The sequence below is a fragment of the Salvia miltiorrhiza genome, chromosome 8 (assembly GCF_028751815.1).
Source record: "Salvia miltiorrhiza cultivar Shanhuang (shh) chromosome 8, IMPLAD_Smil_shh, whole genome shotgun sequence".
In the NCBI taxonomy this organism is placed as follows: domain Eukaryota; kingdom Viridiplantae; phylum Streptophyta; class Magnoliopsida; order Lamiales; family Lamiaceae; genus Salvia; species Salvia miltiorrhiza.
The window spans coordinates 49395216-49410751 of record NC_080394.1 but is presented as its reverse complement, the minus strand read 5'-3'; the positions used below and the strand labels follow the sequence as shown (position 1 = coordinate 49410751).

The following is a 15536-nucleotide window of genomic DNA, read 5'->3' as shown; positions in this document are numbered from 1 at the left end:
TTTTATTAAGATGAGTAAGTTTTACGGCTATAAATGACGCCCCTTTTCTTCCCCTTCTTCTTTAGCCCCATCCCTAGTCGTAGATCACTCGGCCTAACTATCCCTAGTTAGGGCGGGCTGTGACAGAGTGGTATCAGAGCGAAGGTTAAGCTCTGAATTAGAAGTCTTGAGTTTAGTCTAGAATGAGTCACTAGACTAATAGTTATTAACAACCGTGAGCTCAGCGCACCATCACACCAGGCTCAACGAGGTATGTAAAATTTCAAAGTTTATTTGACGTTAAATTTTGAAGAGCATGATGTTGAGGTTATATGATGAGTTATGATGTTACACTTTAAAGGTGCATAGTTTGAGTTTGAGGATGACAACATGATTAATAATGAGTTATTATGTTGTAAGAGCATATGTTGATGTTACATGATGAATCATGAGAGCGTTTGTATCGTATGATGTTATATGATTGAGGATGCATAATTATGAGTTATGATGTGATGTATTTGAGATGTTTTGTGATGAGAATTGTTTGAGCAGTTGTGATAAGTCACGATGATTTAGATGAAGGAATCTAATGTCATTGTTAAGAGAGATTTTTTTTTACTAAGTAGAAGGATGAAATGAGAACTTAGAGCTAAAGCTTGAGAGAATTAGCAATTGCTTTAAGTACTTGTTGGTTTGAGTTATGAGTTTGAGTTATGAGCTTGAGTATAATAGCATGATTAATGATGAGTTATTAGCATGTTGCAATGAGATATTGTACGATATGTTGAGTTGTTTTGTGACGCGAGTTTTGCTCACGCAACCTTAATGGTACTTGAGGAGGTATCATGAGCCATAGTCTTTGGAGATGGCTTTGAGAGAGAATTGTTGAGTTGTCTTACTGAGTCACGATGATTTAGATTAAGGGATCTAATATCATTGTTTAGAGAGATTCCCTACTGAGTAAAGATGGGACGAGATGAGAATTTAGATGTTTTGAGCTTGAGTTTTAAGATAACAGTACTACTTAATGGGAGTTTTGCTAAGTTATGTTTTGTTTATTTCTGTTGCGGGAGCCAAGTAGAGTTAGTTCCTAGAGTCACCTTTAAATTCTCCTTATAGGTTGGCCAGGACTGTTGGCACTGCACGAAAGTGGACTGTTGTGAGATCGAACTCAGGAAAGATCGGAAACGAGGACGAGGCGTACAGTATGTGGTACAGAGATACCCTAGCAGATTTTCAAACACATGTTCATAGACTATGAAAGGATGAAAGCCTTATGGTTGTTACTAGACTGGATGGCATCGTGCACCTAGTCCCCGTGCTACCAATCGAGTGGTAGGATTGAGCAAGGAAGAAAGCCACTCAATATGATGGGACATGTCGTCTTGAGCGCTGGACCCACAGGAGATGGGATTTGTTACAGATACCCAGATTTTCTATGCGGATCTACTGACCGGATGCCTGTTTTCTACCAGGGACTCTAGAAGAGTGTAGTAGATATCGAGTCGATCCTTGAGTATCAGCTACCAAAGATGATAAAATAATAAACGATAATGAGGATGAGAAGTAGCCGAGGAGGGCTAGAGTTGATGAGGATGAGAAGAGAAGTCGATGTAGGCTAGAGCTAAGGATGATCTTGAGAGTATGCGCGGTACACCCTCGTTTTTGATTAGTTGCAATTACATTGCGATGTATATAACTTACTTAGGAGATACTGGTACTTGAGATTTTGACATGATGATAGATAAGCATGCGAATTTAGTACCCTACTGATGTTAAATAGATGGATGTTCCTAGTGTGCTAAAGTAGCAACTAGATAAGTTAACTGGTAGCAATTATCGTAGGAGGTCCAGACCGAGACATAGTACTATTAATGGTGTCGGTTTAGAAGGGACATTACGATAGATACTATGGTTTTTGTAGGGTTTAAATAACCCCTTTATGTAAGCCCTCTAAAAAGAGGCATTCTACTGATAGATATATTAGGTTGACCAGAGTGGTCTTTTTGTTAGCATTTCGTGAGTGCTTATTGTCTTACAGATGAATGTTAAAGTGACCGTGAGGGTTTCCTTAAAGTTGAGTTAGTAAATTGAACTTGAGTTTCGAGGATGCTTAGAGCGTTGGTCGAGTTGAGTTTTCCTTTTGTGATTTCAAAAATGCCTCAAAGATGTCATCAAGAGTGTGATGTGAAGGATAGGCGGGATAATACTCCGCCACCACCACCGCAACATGAGAGGAGAGTCGAAAAATATTGAACTTTTGAAACAAGAGTCTAGAACATAGGACCCTGAGTTTAAGCTTTTAGCTTGCTGGTGTGAACTTAAGTTTTGTTATGTATAGTATGTTGAGGGTTTAGAAGACACAGAATTTCCAAGTTCGGGATAGTATATCCCGTGTGACTGGGGAGTGATTATGTTGGACCTGGCCAGTCCGCATGATCCAAATCTCAGTAGACGTGTTTTGGGTTTATAAACCCACGTGTTTCAACTTTCGGTTGAAAAGCCAGATGGGTTCTTACTCTAGGTCATTTTTGTTCGACCTGGTAGTTACTTCATTCCACCCTCTGGTCATTCATTTGAGTCTCTTGAACAATTTGTTTTGATGTCATTATAGGGTTGAACCCTTACAACTTTTGAGTTATCCTAGTAGATTCTTTTGATGTATAAGACTAGTGAGAGGCACGTCAGAGGACTTTAACACCCGAGCAACTGGTAAACTACACCTGAGAACAATTCAAGGCTACTCTTGAGAAGTATGTACCGAGGAGTACAGTAAGCAGCGAGAGGTTGATTATCGAAGTTTGATGCAAGGAAAGAAATCGATTGTAGAGTATAACTGAGAATTCTGTGAGCTATCATGATTTGCTCATCAGAAGATGGATACTGATGAAGAGATGTCTGAGTTTTATGTGCCGGTTTAAGGCAGGACTTTAAGGTAGTATGGGCAAGTTATTGGATGCACCAGTTAGAATCTTGTTTAATACAGGAGCTTCGCATTCTTTAATTGGTTGAAGCATGTTACCTTCAAACTCGAACCAAAAACGAGCTAGTCCCAAGTTGAGAGTAATCACTCCTGTAGGAAGAGCTACTACAGTTTCTCACATGATTTCTAAATTAGAGTTGAGTTAGGATCACTAAAGATGAAAACAAGAACCTTGCACTTAATGCCTATGTGGAACGTAGACATTATTCTAAGGATGGACTGGTTAGCAGAGAACTTTGCCCCGATTGATTGTAAGAAGAGACAGATAACTTTCCAACCACCTGGGAAGGAACAGACATGTTTTCACGACATTGATAGAAAGAAGAGAATTCCAATCATTTCGGCACTTCAGGCGTCGAAATTGGTAAAGAAGAAAGGAGCACAAGCTTACCTAGTTTACTTGAATGATGAAGGAGAATCAAGTAAAAAAAAAAAACTTTGAGGATGTAGCAGTGGTAAGAGAATATAGAGATGTATTTCCCGAGGTCTTATCAGGATTGCCACCAACAAGACAATTGGAGTTCACTATCGACCTAGAACCTGGATCAGCACTAGTGTCGAAGGCACCCTATAAAATGGCGCCTAAGGAGCTACAAGAGCTGAAGATTCAGCTACAAGAATTGCTTGAGTTAGGTTTTATTAGACCTAGTGTATCCCTGTGGGGAGCACCAGTCCTTTTTGTCAAAAAGAAGGATGGCACGTTGAGAATGTGCATAGATTATCGAGAGCTGAATAAATTGACACTCAAGAACAAATATCCTTTACCAATGATAGATGACTTGTTTGATCAATTACGAGGAGCGAGCTTTTTCTTGAAAGTTGACTTGAGATCATATTACCACCAGTTCAAATTTTGACAGAAGGATATACCTAAGACAACTTTTCAAATGAGGTATGAGCACTATGAGTTCATAGTTATGCCATTCGGTTTGACGAAGGCACCAGTAGTTTTCATGGATCACATGAATCGAGTGTTCCATCAATAACTGGATAAATTTATCCTAGTTTTCATAGATGATATTCTCATCTATTCGAAGAATTAGCAGGAGCGCCAAAACATTTGAGAACGATGTTGGAAACGCTAAGAGTTGAGAAGCTTTTTGCCAAATTCACCAAGTGCGAGTTTTGGTTGAACGAAGTAACTTTTCTAGGACATATTGTATCATCCGAAAGAATTAAAGTTGACCCCGTCAAGGTACAAGTTGTACATGAGTGGAGATCACCAACTACGCCTAACGAGATTCGCAACTTTTTAGGTTTAGCAGGATACTATCAGAGGTTTATTAAAGGATTTTCCATGATAGCAAGACCGAGAAAAGAAGTTAAGTACAATTGGAAAGAGGAGTGTAAAGAGAGTTTTTAAGAGCTTAAAGGAAATTGACTACAGCACCAGTGCTGCTAGTCCCGGAAATGGATAAAGAGTATACCATCTACACAGATGCGTCAAAGAATGGGCTAGGATGTGTTTTGATGCAAGAAGGAAGAGTTATAGTCTATGCATCACGACAACTTAGATCCCACGAGATAAATTATCCAATGCATGATTTAGAGCTTGCAGCCGTTGTGCATGCCCAAAAAAAAAAAAAAAAAAAAATTTGGAGACATCATCTCTACGGAGTTAGATGTGAGATTTTCACGGACCACAAAACTTTGAAATACTTTTTCAAGCATAAGGATATTAACATGAGGCAAATGAGATGGCTCGAATTAGTAAAGGATGTTAACTGCGACATTAATTATCACCCTGGCAAGGCCAATGTAGTAGTCGATGCATTGAGCCGAAAGGTCTCGTCAAAGTTAGGATGTCTTCTCACGAGAGAGGATGAGCTTATAAAGGACTTTGACAAGATGATGATAGAGATGATAAAACCACCAGAGACGATAGCGAGTATTGTTGCGACGATGCCTAGTTTGAGGAAAATGGTGATTGAAACACAAGGAAAGATGAGACAATGAACAAGTTACGAGAAAGGATAAGAGCAGGAGATCTCAAGAGTTACAAAAAAAAAAACATCAGACAATGCTATCTTATTTGAGGGGAGAAGATGCATTCCCCGCGATGATGAACTTAAGAGTACGATCATGAGTGAGACTCATGACACGCCTTACACCGCCCACCCAGGAGGCACAAAGATGTATCAGGTTGTGAAAAATAGATTTTTGTGGGACGGAATGAAATGAGACATAGCTTCGTTTGTAGAGCGATGCTTAGCTTGTCAGCAAGTGAAAGCATTACACCAACGACCCTATGGGAAGTTAAAACCGTTGGAGATTCCTGAGTGGAAATGGGATCACATAGAGATGGATTTTGTGACAGCTTCACCCAAAAGTCAAAGAGGAAATACAGCAATTTGGGTGATTGTAGATCGACTAACAAAATCTGCACATTTCATACCGATCCTAATCGCGTATGGACCAGATAAGTTAGCACAATTGTACGTTCGTGAGATTATAAGATTGCATTGAGTACCGGTGTAGATCACCTGAGAGAGAAAAAAAAAATTATTACATCACGTTTTTGGATGAGTTACAGAAAGAGTTGGGTACAAGGATGAATTTTAGCATAGCAGACGATAGAAGATATGATAAGAACTACTATCCTTGATAGAGGAGTACATCGGGAGAATGTGTTGCCACTAATTGAGTTTGCCTATAAGATGTGAGACAAAGTTTCGAGATAGGAGACAAAGTTTTCTTGAAGGTTTCACCCTCAAAGGGGATGAATAGATTTGGAGTTAAAGGACAGCTTAGACCCAGAGTTATAAGTCCTTACGAGATATTGTAAAAGATAGGTCCAATAGCGTATAGGTTGGCTTTGCCACCTAGCTTTGGAAATGTGCATAACGTGTTTCACGTGTCACAATTGAGAGGATATATATTTTCGACCCAAACCATGTGGTTTACTAAGAAGAAATGATCTTAGAACCAGACTTGAGTTATGAAGAGAGACCTCAGATGATGCTAGATCATAAAATTCGGCAATTGAGTAATAAGTCGATTGCATTGGATAAGGTCCAATGGAGATATGATAGTTAGAAAGAAGTGGAAAGAGAGCTTGAGGATAAGATGTGAGAGAAGTACCTGAAACATTTACAAGAGGTACAAATTTCGGGACGAAATTTATTTTAAGGGGGAGGGTATGTAATACCCGGACTTTTGATGACGTGTTTAATTGCTTGAGTTTGAGTAATTAGGGTTTAGATCCCTTGTTTGATTTACTTTGTAAATAGATGAGGAGTTATATGAAGTTTTCTTGTTATTTTTTTTAAGATGTTGAGATGTTCTTTTGATGATGTTTGGATGATGTGAGATTTTATATCCGAAATTGAGTTTGAGCATTCGAATAATTCGAGATAATTATTTGAATGAGAACGGTGAACTCGGAAGTGAGATCTGAGTCCGTTAAGACGTTTTTGAAAATTTTGACTTTTTGACGATGAATAGTAAAATACTGCTATTTCGTCTTTTTGTCGACTTTCAAAATTTTACGTGCACGTCGTCGAGAAATATTCTTAGTTTTTCGATACGAGTCCAATAATGAAAGTTTTTATTTTTGGACGACGAGTGAATAGTAAACTGGGATTTCTCGATAAACGAACCGAGCTCGTTTATCAGAATTTCGAGAACGAGCTTGCGTTTTCTATATTTATATAGAATTGCGAGTGTAATGAAAGTGAGTAGGAGTTAAGAGGACGAGTAACGAAGAGTATGGGTTGTTAGTCGTTAAAATGAGACGAAATGAGATATTTAACGACTAACGGGTTAATATCCTAAATATTTAACCTACCCTACCCCTAACCACCCCCAAACCGCCCAAAGTACCTTTACCCTTAAATATCACGTTGATATCAGCCAAACACACTCACTTTCATTATCTCTCACGCACAATACACCTAAAACACACACTACACACACGCCATTTTCCATTTAAGGTTGGACGAAGCTTTTGACCTCCGATTTGAGCACCGAGACGAGCGTCGATCATCTTTTTGATCACGTATCTAAGTAGGTAAGATCTCTACCTACGTTTTGATGGTTTTCTTTTCGATTTTCGTCGACGTCGAAAAACGTCGATTCTCGACTTTATTTTGAAACGACGTCGGATCGTCGTGAAATTTTTGTATGTTGTTCTTGGGTAGATGTTGAGCATGTTTAATGAAGGGAGTAAGAACGGAACGAACCGTAGCTATGAAACCCATGAGGGCAGCCCCGTTTTTCACATATTAGCTTGTCTTTCGATTTTTGTTTGATCGTTTTGACTTGATATTTGTGCTTAGGGGTATGCTAGAATGGATATATATTAAATTCGTATTTTTCCAAGCACGAAAATTGTATAAGTTTTTAGAGTATGGTTATTTAAATTCGTGAAATTTGGGACGTTGCATAATGAATATTATTGCGTATATGTGTTCTACGATATCACATGAGCATGCTAATTGATTTACAATTTATGGATGATAATTGTTGAACGAAATTAAAACTGGAATTCTGTCAAAATTTTACAGCAGTTTCAAGCTTATGTTTCGATGAGTTTTCATTGCTTGATGGATCTGAAATTTTAGTATGTTTATCTATGATATGTGTATTTCGTCGCTGCAAAATTTCATGTCTTTTGGATGATGTTTGGTATTTTAAAGATATTTTGAAAAAATCCTTGACAGAATCTGTCAACTGTTGGTAGACTTCACAAAAACGTTTATATCTATTAATCCATGAAGGATTTTGCATCACCGTTTTTTTTAAACGAAACTAGACTTCAATACTTTTCTAAAAACATAAGATTTCGATTTTTATGACCTCTGAAACAGAGCAGTTTATTATTTCAAAAATGCCCTGTTCTGCTGTCATATTTTTCCAACAGTAAAAGTGTATGAGTTTCATTGTTTATTTGGCAGATCATATGAACGTTTTCTCTTGTGAAATTTTAACCAAATCTTCAAGGATACCTTTAGTTTTGGATGATTAAATTTGATGGAATTTTATTAAGGTTTGCCTTGGTTTCTAATGGCCTAAACAAAATTGGCAGAAACTGTCAATCTTTGACAGCCTGCACTAAAAGAGCAATATCTCCAAAAACCTTTAACCTTTTTGGTTAACTACCATTTTTAGAGTGAACTACACTTCATGGAGTTTTTGAGATCAATTGGTATGAGAGTTTATGATGATTGAGTTGGTTGTTATGAATTTTTAAAGATGACACAAAAACAGCAAAACTTTCTAGAAAACAACTTGATTATATTTGTTTTGATGGATGATACGATATGACTAAATGGTGTGAGTTGTGAGAGTTATGATTAACGCACATAAATGTTGGTATCTGACACTCGAACAATTGGTGTCGAGTATAAATGATAGTTTACTGATAAAGAGTTTTGATGATTTTGAATTGTTTGGTTTGCGTTGAAAAGATGTCAAGATGTTAAGTTTTGAGTCGAGAGACGAGTTCACGTAGTGAGATTCACGCGTTGAAATCTCGTGGCTGACATTATATATGAATAGGTCATGCCGAAATTTTTAATGAATACTTTGATATATCATCAAATAATCATTATAATTTCTAAGTGAAATTAGGATTTGAGCATAGTCAATTCTTGTTGACCCGTGATTCAAATACATGCCTAATGGAAAGATTAACTTTCTAATTGGTTTATTAGATGAGATGTGAGCGAATTGATCTGCTAAGAAAGTGGACTTTTCGATGAGTTAAATATTTCTTTTAATTGAAGCACTGCTAATTATAACATAAGGATGTTATAATTAATGAGTAATGACGAGAGATAATAATTGTTATATTGATTAACAACCAAGAGAGATGAACATTAGAGATACTAATGTTTCATAAAAGAGATTAGATTATTAATCGATTTTTCTTTAATAACTTCTCACTGATTCTTCATAACGATGAAGGTCTTTTTGGGAAGTAACGACTTGAGGGAGAGAGTGACGTTACTCATTGATACAGAGACACAACGAGGTGGGCATTACTTTTACTATACGTATATAGAGATCCCCTGCGTGTCGTAGGCCTCTTATACGAATGAATGCATGAGATGATCTAACTGTTAATTTCAGTTTCATATATATCAAATGAGTTTAAATGTTACATTCAAGAAAGTTATTTCATGACAAAATCTTTGAGTTAAAGTTATTTCAAGTATTGTCTTGCCATAAATGTTTCAATTTTAGTATGATATCTATCTGATTTGGCTTTGCCAATGATGCAATCGAATTCGGGTTCTGAGCAGTTGATAGCTATCCTGCCAGGACTAGTGTACACCAGTGACCGTGAGTCATCTAGCGGGTTGGCCGGTCAAGTGACCGTGAGAGGTGGCCACCTCTCCGGCACAAAGTTCCAGATATGATAGATTACAAGAGAACTTAGTCTGCAGACGAACTTTAAGAATCACAAATGAATTTAGTAAGCTTGGGCCTTTTTAGCGAAAAACTCCCTTGCTGTACTGTTTATGATGGCATGACAATTTACAATTTTGAAGCATGTATTTTTATACCTAGGCATACGTGCCCACTGAGTGCTTTTGTACTCAGCCCTGCATATGTTTTCTAAATGTGCAGGTTGAGCTGATGTGATGATGGTGTTGCAATGAGCGGAGTCTCCAGGGTTGTTAATAAATAGTTAACCTGTCTAGAATATGTCTTCATACATATGTCTAGCTACTTTCCGCTGCAAGATGTTGTTGATGTTGTAGTATGTTATGTCATACTTTGAGTCTTAAGAGAATGGTTTCATATGATGTATAACTTGATTAATGATATTAATTAAGTTTTATGCTGTCTTTCATAGGCTGTTTTCAATTGAGTATTAATGAATAAAAATGACGAGTTTTATTAAGATGAGTAAGTTTTACGGCTATAAATGACGCCCCTTTTCTTCCCCTTCTTCTTTAGCCCCATCCATAGTCGTAGATCACTCGGCCTAACTATCCCTAGTTAGGGCGGGCTGTGACATTTTATTTTATTACAAGAGGGTATCCATTGTGATTCAGATTTATAATGTTTATAAAATTTACATATCGAGTTTTAAAAATATTTATGAGAAATGAATAGTGCAATATGATAATAATAATCTGATTAATTACATATATAAGCTTACAAGGAAAATATGAAAACAAAGTAACAAACCAAAAATCAAATTTGTATGTATATTTATAGTTAGATAAAAAAGAAAACCTACGGCAGCGTCAGATAGAGTACATGAGTTGCAGGCAGCCTTTTCACAAACATAGCAGTAGTTGTCTTTCTGTTCTCACTTCACCACAATCTACTAAGACTGCGTTTACTTTGATGGAAAAGGTGAGAAAAAATATATTTTCACTATTTTTCCACTCTTTTCACATGTTTACTTTGATGGGCCTAGAAATTTTTCTCGGGCAGCTCCTTTTCAACCCTTTTCTCTGAAATGTTGGATAATATTATCCAAGGGTAGAGGTGTGAAAATTTTATCCAACATTTTCCATCAAAGTAAACACATGATAAAAAATGAGAAAATGATAATATTATCTCACATTTTCTTATCTATCCTTTTTCAATGAAAATTTTCCATCAAAGTAAACGCTACCTAATTATAAATATATCCATCCTTAATTAACCTAATTACAATAATAAGTCGCTCAATTTTTTACACTTCCTGTTAAGAAATTAGTTTTGTTTCTAAAATATATGTTCTATTTCGGAAACCTATAGCAAAATAATGCATAATTTATATATTTTACCGTTCTACTAATATTTTTTTTATATGTTTGAATTTTCAATATAATAATTATAAGTAGAAAGAAAAAAATGATCAATTTATATATATATATATATATATATATACGGGTTGTAACATTTAAAAAAGGCAATGGGAACCATTCGCTATCATAAATTAGTTTCAATATAGTTATTGACTTTAAATCCAATATAAATTGTAAAGAAGTTAATTAATGATGTGATAGTGTAGTAAAATTATTTTCCTAACTATCATTTGCAGATATGAATTCAAATGGGATATAGCGTCGGGCTTCAGGGTGTAGCTGAAGAATTTTAATCATTAATATGACATTAATGTGATAGAATAGAAATATAGGCCCATATTTAGGATTTAGGGTTTATAGTGTAGCTGAAATATTAAAGAGGGAAAATCGAAAAGAGATGAATTAGAATGAAATAAAATGAAAAAAAAAATCATAATTGAGTTATTTTATAATAATGAGTATTACTTATAAGAAAATAAGAAGAAAAAAAAAATCTGACGTAGGGGAACTTATTTTTTTAAGCTTATAACCTACCTAATTTTACTGTTTATAAGCTTTTTAACAGTTTATTTTGTCAAACACTATGTTGCATAGGTACGGAGGTGCGGATGCGGGGGCGATACGATACGAGTACATGGATACGAATTTTTACAAATTATAGGGTGCGATTCGGCAAGGATACATATAATTATTAAAATTTTATGATATATAATGCTTATAAAATATATACAATTTAAATTTTCTTAAATTAATTATATGTAATTTACATTTTATTTTACCCAAAAGTTAAGCATTTTCAATTATATAAGTTAATTGAGCAACAATATAACGATTCAAATATTATTAGTCCAATATATAAGTCATGACTCATAACTGAAAATAAAATTATCAAAATAACCTTGTGTAGGCCTTTCGTGCACGAGATACATGAATTTCGCCTATGGAAGTTGCGAATCTGGTTTATTTTTATAAATTATTTTAAAAGATACGCCACGTGGTGAATCGGGTGCGAATCCGACGAGAATCCGAGAGAATCGCACCATAAAAGAATCCGATTCGCCGTACATGCTAATTTTTGAAGAATCCGTGCATCATAGGTCAAACACTTTGAAGATCTTATAAGCCCTGAGTAGCTTATAAATTATTTAGTATTCAGAGGGTGTTTGGTTGAGCTTAAATGTAATATAAAAAACTTAAACACTAAAATGTATAAAATTCACGTGACCAAAAAAAAAGTATAAAATTCACATATTGTGCGAAGCACAGGTGCCACAAAAAAAAAATCATAATTGAGTTATTTTATAATAATGAGTATTACTTATAAGAAAATAAGAAAAAAAAAACATGACGTAGAGGAACTTATTATTTTTTTAAGCTTATAACTTGCCTAATTTTATAGCTTATAAGCTTTTTAAGAGTTTATTTTGTCAAACACTTTGAAAGACCTTATAAGCCCTTGAATAACTTATAAGTTGTTTAGTATTTAGAGGGTGTTTCGTTGAGCTTAGCTGTAATATAAAAAACTTAAATGCTAAAATGTATAAAATTTACATACTGTGCGTAGCACAGGTGCGACACTAGATATTTTAACGGGACAGAGTATATGAGTTGCAGGTAACCTTTTCACAAACATAGCAGTAGCTGTCTTTTTGTTCTCACTTCACCCCAATCTACTAATTATAAAGATATCAGTCCTTAATTAACCTAATTACAATAATAAGTCGCTCACTTTTCTACACTTCATGTTAAGAAATTAATTTTGTTTCTAAAATATATGTTCTATTTCGGAAACCTATAGCAAAATAATGCATAATTTATATATTTTACCCTTCTACTAATATTAATTTTTTATATATTTCAATTTTCAATATAATAATTATAAGTAGAAAGATAAAAATGATCCATTTTTTTATATATATATATTTCGACGGGTTGAAACATTTAAAAAAGGCAAAGGGAACTGTTCACTATCATAAATTAGTTTCAATATAGTTATTGACTTTAACTCCAATATAAATTGTAAAGAAGTTAATTAATGATGTGATAGTGTATTAAAATTATTTTCCTAACTATCATTTGCAGTGATGAATTCAAATGGGATATAGCGTCGGGGTTCAGGGTATAGCTGAAGAATTTTAATCGTTAATATGACATTAATGTGATTGAATAGAAATATAGGCCCAGATTTAGGATTTAGAGTTTAGAGTGCAGCTGAAATATTAGAGAGAGAAAATCGAAAAGAAATGAATTAGAATGAAATCAAATGAAAAAAAAAATCACAATTGAGTTATTTTATAATAATGATTATTAGTTACAAGAAAAAAAAAAAAAAACTGGCGTAGAGGAACTTATTTTTTAGAAGCTTATAACCTGCTTAATTTTACAGCTTATAAGCTCTTTAAGAGTTTATTTTGTCAAACACTTTGAAAGACCTTATAAGCCCCTGAATAACTTATAAATTGTTTAATATTTATAGGGTATTTGGTTGAGCTCAGCTGTAATATAGAAAACTTAAATGCTAAAATGTATAAAATTCACATACTGTGCGAAGCACATGTGGTACGCACGGGTGGTTGAGCTTAACTGTAATATAAAAAACTTAAATATTAAAATGTATGAAATTTACATGCCGTGCGAAGCACGGGTGCACCACTAGTATAAATATAAGGTATCACATGAATTCTCTTATATCATTTATTTCTTGATTTTTGATTATCTACCTAATTCTTCGTAGCAAAAAAATTTACACTGCAAATTCTGAATTCAGATTCCAATTTTCAGAAAACAGAACTGTTGAAGGCTTGATGCATATTATTGATTTTGGTTCACGAGTATGTAAATTTATATAATCATATGTAATGTTTTATTATATTTTATGATTTTACATTTTTACTTAATTTTCGAAGAACTTGTACTGCTTTTTTTAGGCGAGGAACTTGTACTACTGTTATGTCTTTATGTGATATATTTTCATATTATATATTTAGATTATGTTATAATTAATATACTATATTTTTAGGTCGTAATTTTACCAGCTATTAAGCTTAGTAATTCGGAGAAGTATATTGACACATAAAAATTAGTCATGTGTATTTTTTCTTTTTTTCTTTTGCTACACATGCATAGGCTATTGAATTAAAATATTAAATTAAAATATTAGTTATTTGCTCAATTTGTTCAATCACCAATTAGTGGCACAAATAATTATGTGGATGCTAATTTGCTTGGTACTTGGTAGCAATAGCATATGTAGGCTTTTAAAGAGAAAGGTATTCAAATAACATATCCATATTCTAGTTTTGTAAGATTAGTATTTGGCAATTTCTTTGTATAAATAATGGATTTTTTTTTATTTTTCAAAGCATTATGTACAATAATATATTAGGGCCCATTTTTCTAATTTCTCCCATGACCTTATTTCTGTCACTGTCAGGATCAGCCCTGGGTGAAACAGGTATGACACATATCACAAAATTGGAATATGAAAGGGACAGAGCTCATGGAGATTACCGACCTGATTTCGAAAGGAGCATGCACTATTAGGGCTGTACACGAACCGAATCGAGCCGAATACATCCAAGCTCGAATTCGGCTCGAGCTCAAATTCGATTCTTTAATTATTCGTTTATCTCGAGCTCGAACTCGAGCTCAACTCGTATTTGGCCTGAAGTTCGAGCTCGATTTCAAATTCAGACTCAAATTCGAGCTTGGTTCGTGAATTAATAATAATAATAATAACAATAATAATAATAATAATAATAATAATAATAATAATAATAATAATAATAATAATAATAATAATAACCTATTATGTAGTTCATTCCACAAGTTTCAATCCACAAACTAAAGTTCATTTTCACAAAACAAAATCACAAAATAAATCCACAAATAAGAATACAAGAGTATCAAAATTACATAACAAACTTAATTTCTTAAAACATGGCACTTGATCTCGAAGCTCCTTCCAAATCTCATCCTACAAATACCAAAAATATTTAAATTGCACAAAAAATCACAAATAAGTATACCAAAAATTAGACCAATTCAAAAGAAATAACTTTACCAATTCTCTTCACAAAACTCTGACATTTTAAATTCTTTGACGTCTTGAGTGTCATCCTTTAGAAAGACATATAGAAAAATTTAGATATAAGAATATATGAATAAATGTAAGAAAAAACATAAAAATCAATAATAATACCTTATTTTTCCCCTTAATCCCATAAGTAGCTCGCAACCAATCCTCGGCACAAAGTAACATTTGCACCGTATCCACTGCCAGAGAGGCTCGATGTGGTTCTATAACTCGACTATCCGCACTAAAAGCATGCTCTGAAGCAACAATAATTATTGGAATCGATAACACATCAGAAGCTATCCTTGATAAATTTTTGTCTATTCAACTTCCACCACATAATCACATCAAAATGACCAGGCTCTTTCCACTTCATGGATTTTTCTTCAAAGTATGTATCCAAATCAGATTTCAAGTCTTCAACATTATCAACAGTTTGAAGGTAACCGACATAGTTACTTGGATTGGATCCTATCAAAATCCTAGTATTGCCACTTTCACTAGCACCAACATCAATTTCAGTACTAATAGTCGTTCCAATACTATGATTATGACTACTAGCAGCTCTATCTTGGTTTAAAAAAGCGTGAAGCGCACCGAAGCGCAAACTGCCCCGGGGCTTAAAGCGCGGGCTTTTGGTGAAAGCGCGGGCTTTTTGTAGGCGAAACGCGCTAAAACCTAAAAAATTCTAATATATTTACCTACAATATATTTTATAGCAAAAAACACAAATACTTAAAACCACAAA

At 34.4% G+C, this 15536-nt stretch overlaps 1 long non-coding RNA gene across 1 annotated transcript; it reads left to right on the top strand.

Annotated features, from left to right (window-relative positions):
• Positions 1–8140: 8140 nt before the first annotated feature.
• Positions 8141–9767, top strand: LOC130996975 (uncharacterized). Its single transcript, XR_009092900.1, has 2 exons — positions 8141–8936; positions 9536–9767. It is a non-coding gene; the product is annotated as an uncharacterized LOC130996975 (long non-coding RNA).
• The last annotated feature ends 5769 nt before the right edge of the window (positions 9768–15536 follow it).